Below are 6,000 nucleotides of genomic sequence, written 5' to 3' on the forward strand. Positions count from 1 at the left end.
GCTAGAGACACACTACTGACACATCTAGCTTGTGCTTTGAGAATAGTAAACTAACATAGCTGGACTTCACTAGGTTTTACAAATAGATTTATATTTCACATAACTTTATTATGATGTAGATTTAGTAGCAAGTGATAAACATTCTTTAAGAGAATTTAATAGTCAAAGTTTGTTTCCAACGACTATTTCAAATGCTAATACACCTTACAGAAACAAAAATGAGGGAATATCCCTTTACATAATTACATTTTTATTATTGCCAAGGTGTATTCAAGGCATATTTGTTTACCCACTATATTTCTAGCTGCAGACTGCACTCTGAATCTTTTTCTTAATCACAAGTTGGGATGGGCACATACCTTCTCGTCTCTGTGATAAAACCCTAGGATCAGTAGGGTTACAAACTTACAGGCGCAGTGGAAGGGCCTCGAGCTCGATGCGATGGGTGGGATGCGGCTGTTTTTTCGTTTGACACAGTACAACAATGGCAAAAGAGATATTTGTTATGAGAGGAAATAAACGGGAGGCACGCTGGCTGACGTGGATTGACACCTTGGACAAGAGACCAGATTGGGAAAAAATAGTTTGCTGGAGGATTTATAGCCAACTTGAAAATCGAGGGATGAAGAGTCTCAAGGGCTCAAAGCGGAAATGAGGGAAGCGCCGTGACCACCTACCCTCAAGCCTCGCCCTCCCCTTGCTTGTTGTGGCCGCGCGTCCATAGGAAGCTCGCCGTGGCCACCCACCCTTGGTCCCGCAGGCGAGCTAGAAGGAGGTGACGGTCGACGGGAAGACGCCTGGGGGTGACCGGTGCGGGGCGACCGGCGGCCGGCGTGATGCGGGTGACGCGCGTGGGGCAAAAAAACAAGCCACGGGAAGACGGAGGTCGGGGGATTGGGGAAGACCGTGCGTCGCGAAAATATGCGGGGCGAGGGGGTATTTTTTTCACGTCGCTAATCTTTTAGGGGAGTTTTGGGTGGACTGTTGGAGCTCATTTTTTCTCTTTTTTCCCCAAAAGAAGGTATTTGGAGGTAAGATTAGGAGTCTTTTGGAGTTGCTCTAAATCGACAATTATGTTATTATAATTTTTTAAGAAACACTTCTTCAGTTCGGAAGAAAAAAAAATAGTAGATGCTAAATATGAAAAATTATTAGAAATCTAAGGAAGAAAACTCCTAAAGTCTTGATTATAATTTTTTTTTGAAAAAGACCTATTCATTTAGATGCAACAATGCCACCAGTCTTTAAAGCATGTCTATCATAATAATTCTTCCGACGTAGTAATCGGTGTGGTATTTACAGAGAGGTTCTCGTCAAATTAATCGTCAAATTAATCCAAGTAGTCCACTCCTTTCCTGAGCACTTTCATCGAATCTCAGTTCCGCGGGACCCCTCCTCGACTCCAATTTAGGTGAATTTGTTTGTTCCAATGTGATGATACCGAGTTCTTTCAATGCATATTATCAGTTTTTCATTAGTCTGGACCATGTATAGTGCATATAGTCATTACTGCAGCAGTTTTTATCGAATTACTTGTGCCTCCTGCTCTGTCCCATCGTAACCATGTCACAGGTACACTTGAGAGCTCGATCAATTGACTTAATTTGTTACAGCCAAGGAATTTGCTACACTTCTAGTCAAGCAGATTCAACATCAAATTAATATCCTTCCTTACAGCACCAATCAAGTTCTAACGAAAGAATTAGGGTAAAAGCTTTTGATCTTGCTTCTGAATCCTTAATGATCTAGCAGACGAGCGCGTCTGACAGCTTGTGCCTGCACAGCGGGCACGTCTCCCTCCCGGCCAGCGTCTCCTCCACGCACCCGCCGTGGAACACGTGCCCGCACCCCGGCCACGCCGCCAGGCCGCTCTCCAGCGGGTCCAAGCACAGGCAGCACTCCTCCTCGATGGCGACGATCCTCCTCCGCTTCGCCGGCGGCGGGGCGCCGCCGCCGTCGTCCTCGCGCCGCCGCACCGGCTCCGGCAGGTTCAGCTCCATGCCGACGTGGTAGTACTCGGGCCACGCCTCGCCCATGATGTCCTCCAGCGCGCCGCGCATGTGCTCCATCCGCTCCGCCGTGTGGTCCTCGCGCCGGAGGATGCCCGCGTCCACGACCACCTGGAGCCGCGCGGCTCGCGGCGGGATTGCGGCGGCGGTGACGGCCGGCGCCGCCAGGCCCGACCACAGGTCCCGAAGCTCGCGCCGGAAGAGGCCGGGGTAGATCAGCGGGGACAGCGAGGCGCCCGCCCACGCCAGCGAGCTCGCCATGTCGCCGGCGGGCGGGACGGCGAACCGGAGCCAGTGCATCTTCGTCCTCCGGCACGCCTCGACGCCGCGCCGCCCACTCCACGTCCTCGAGAAGCGGGTGTACCGGTACAGCACGACGATCTCCCTGCTGCCTTCATGGTGGCTCCCAGTCGTCGCAGCCTCCGCGGCGGCGATCCGCATGAAGCCGGCGGTGTTCTTGACGGCGGCGAACCGCGGCGGCCCGAGAGACACCCCATCCGGCACGATGAGCCCGGCCGGCGCGGCGACAAGCGCCATGCTGTCCCACCACCTTTTGCTGGTCTCACCATCGCTTTCCTTGCGCGGCCACGGTAAATCTTCCTCCTCTTCGTCGTCGCCGTCGTCGTTATCGCTGTCGTATCGCTCCGCGACTTCCTCCTCGGTGAGTGGCTCGTAGAACTCGTACTCCAGCCCCGCCTCCCCGTCGCCGTCGCCGTCGTCCTCGCCATTATCGCTGTCGTATCGCTCCGCGGCGTCCTCCTCGGTGAGTGGCTCGAGGAACTCGTACTCCACCCCCGCCTCCTCGTCCTCGTCGCCGTGATCGCTGTCGTATCGCTCCACGAGGCTCTCCTCGATGAGAGGCTCGTACTCCTCGTCCTCGCCCATCTCTTCCGCGTCCATGTCCACGTCCACGCACACCACGAACTGACTCCTCCTCGTCGGATCGAAGAGCGAGGTGGGGAGAAGATCGAATTCGATCTATGCGAGGTGGGGGAGAAGAATTCGACCTCCAGGCGGATCGGTGTTGCCGTGACCTCGCACGTTGTTGGAAATTGAAATATATACGTAGAGCGCAGACAGCTTCCCAATGTAGTCGGATTCCCGCGCAAAAAGAGCCGAGTCGGACTTTGAACGGGGGATTAACGGATCGGATTAGCTTAGCTACCGCCTTAACTTTTTCTTAGATTAGCTACCGCCTAATGAACTGGCAATGCGCTTTACGTTTAAAAGGAGTGAAAAGCGTATTAGAGTCCGGTACGCTTCTACCAGCCAGTTGCAAACATTCAGTTAGCTTATCTAACGTGTGTCAGCTGACATGGGATCCCTTCCCCCATCGTCTCTTTTCCTAATAGGCTAATACTCTTGGATAAATTCTCCTCATAACATTGCAAAATATCATAATTCGAGTTTTGCCACTATGGGCCTGACATCGATGTCGGTGCTGTTGGTTACAAACAACACAAAACATCAGTATCAAGAATTAGTATAATAGAGAAATGACCTCAACGTCCTTCATTTATACCAATTTCCTTCTTTAAAACATCAACGCTAAGGCCATTCTCGATGGTAATTTTATGGGCAATAAATAAGCTGCCATGTAGGCAATTGTGGTGACATGGCATGCATTTATAAGGTGAGAGAAGATACTAGTTTCATGGGGATGAAATCATATATACAGTATTTTTAAAATATTTATGTCTTGCATGTAGTCTTAGAAACAACAAAATATGAAACAACAAAATATTTCATCCATGAATTAAATGCACTCTTACTTATGTGGTATACTTGGAAACATAAACACGAAACATTGCACTGAGAATGGCCTAACTGTTCGCCGGCCAAGACAAATCTTAATTGCTAATCACGCTAAATGATGCAGGAGTTGAAGAATTGGATGAATGTGGAATCTTTTTGAGAATGCATTAATGAGGTGAGTGGTGCATGAATTGAACGGAGTTAATTTATTTTGAAACAAATTTTTGCTACAAGTGATGTTTTGTGAAGGTCTACCGCCGCCCGTGCCAGCCCCAGCCTTGCCCCCCGTTAGCTCACTGGGTTCGGATGCACTAGCCGTCGCGCCGTTCACTTGTAGCAAAAATTCGAACAGAGGCAAGGACGGATCCAGTGGTGGGTCTTGGGGCTCGAGCCTCCTACCGCCGTGAATCTTATGGAACCCCCTAAAGCCTCCCTACAAATTTCAAATTTGAGGAGGAAGAAGAAGGAAAGAAGAGGAGGGAGGAAGAAGAGGGAAAGGAGAGCCCCCTAAGCTTCAATCCTGCCTTCGCCACTGAACAGAGGGCTCAGGTACAAAGAGAACTTCTTCAGAACAGGGGATGCATTCGTTTCAGCCAAAAATGTTGATCCCAGTTCCCAACACTAAAATCTTATATTCGTGTTGCATCAGTTCGACGAGGAGCAATTCAAGAAGATCCTGCGGTACGTTCAGTCCGGCATCGACAGTGGCGCCGCGACGAGGGTGGGCAACCGGGGCTGCTATATCCAGACGACGGTATTTGTCGGCGCGGAGGCGGGGCGAGCTCGGGCGGCGTGGGGTCAGGGTGAGGTTTGGCGACGGAGCGGAGGGCCCGCGTCAGCTTGGAGCCCCGGCCGGCCGCCGGCACACGGGTGCTGCCACTGGACACAACCTCAGCTCCCTTCGCTAGCGCTGGCCGGCCTCAGGCCCCGTCCGCTCAACAGGGCGAGACGGCCGCCACCATCCGCCCCGTGCTGGCCGCGGCGACGCCGTCCTCTCCTGACGGGCCGCCGCCGCTCGCTGCGGCAAGTCTTCCGCGCCACCGGCCGCCGTCCATCCCCGTGGGGCGCCGCCGCTGGCCGCCTCGACGGCGAGCCCGTGCTGTGCTGCTCCAGCGTAGGAGAGAGCCCGGGAGGAAGAGGAGGAAATGAGTGAGAAAGAGAGGTCGAGGGGGTCCCACCAAGAGCCATGTCAGCGTGGATAGTGGACGTTTAATCTAAGCAAGTGTGATTTGGACCTTTTATGAACGGATGAGTAAGTTTGTGGACTTCAATGTGTATTTTAGGAGTTTGGGGACCTAAATGAGACTACCTGCCAAGTTCATGCACTGCTGGTGCATTTTACTCTATTTTGAGACAATGAGTAGTTTAATAGTACTCACTCTGTCTCAAAATATAGCTACGTTTAGACTTTTCAAAGTCAAACTTTTTCAACTTTGACCGTGAATAGCAAAATAAGCCTAAGGACTGCTAACTTAAATTGATGTTAGCAGTATGTAATTTTTTCTATTTAAAATAAAATATTTTTAAAGATAATGTTGGTGAAAGTCAAAAAAGTTTGATTTTGAAAAAAACTAAACGTAGCTATATTCGTTCGGGGGAGTAGGTTCATCCAAAGAGATTTAAGTGTTCGACTACATATATACATGCTGTCACGGTAACAAGTCCTTTTCACATGCAGTGCTTGATGACGGCTCAAACCGGCAGATTTTTCTTCATGAAACAAACGAGCAAAATTCTTGAAGCAGCAGACAATTGCCCCCTAGTTTTTCGTTTCTTTTCTTTGCCTGGACGAGCAGCGAGCCTGCTGCGCGCGAGTGAATTTGGACGACTGATTCAATTTGCGCTAATCCGATTCCGACGCTTAATCCCTTCTCGGTCTCGGTTGAAATTATTCCGACTCCCGACTCGACCGTGAACTTGAACTTCGCCAAGCATGGTGAATATATAAAGCCACAAGGGCGCATGACCACAAGTGCACGAACACCAATCTGCTTGGTGAATGAATTCGATCTTCACCTAGCTCGTCATCAATCCATCGGACAGCCGACCCATCGTCGGGGGCAATGGCGGCGCCGGTGCCGGCGCCGTCCACAGGCGGGGTGATGCACATGACCTCGGAGGGCGGCCGCCGCCTCTGCATCACTGGCTTGTCCCTTGCCGATCCGGCCAAGGCCCGCGGCCAGCGCGTGAACGTCTGGGCTGAGGTCGGCCACGAGAAGCGCGCGATCGGGAAGCT

Source organism: Setaria viridis, chromosome 6 (assembly GCF_005286985.2).
Source record: "Setaria viridis chromosome 6, Setaria_viridis_v4.0, whole genome shotgun sequence".
Classification (NCBI taxonomy): Eukaryota; Viridiplantae; Streptophyta; class Magnoliopsida; order Poales; family Poaceae; genus Setaria; species Setaria viridis.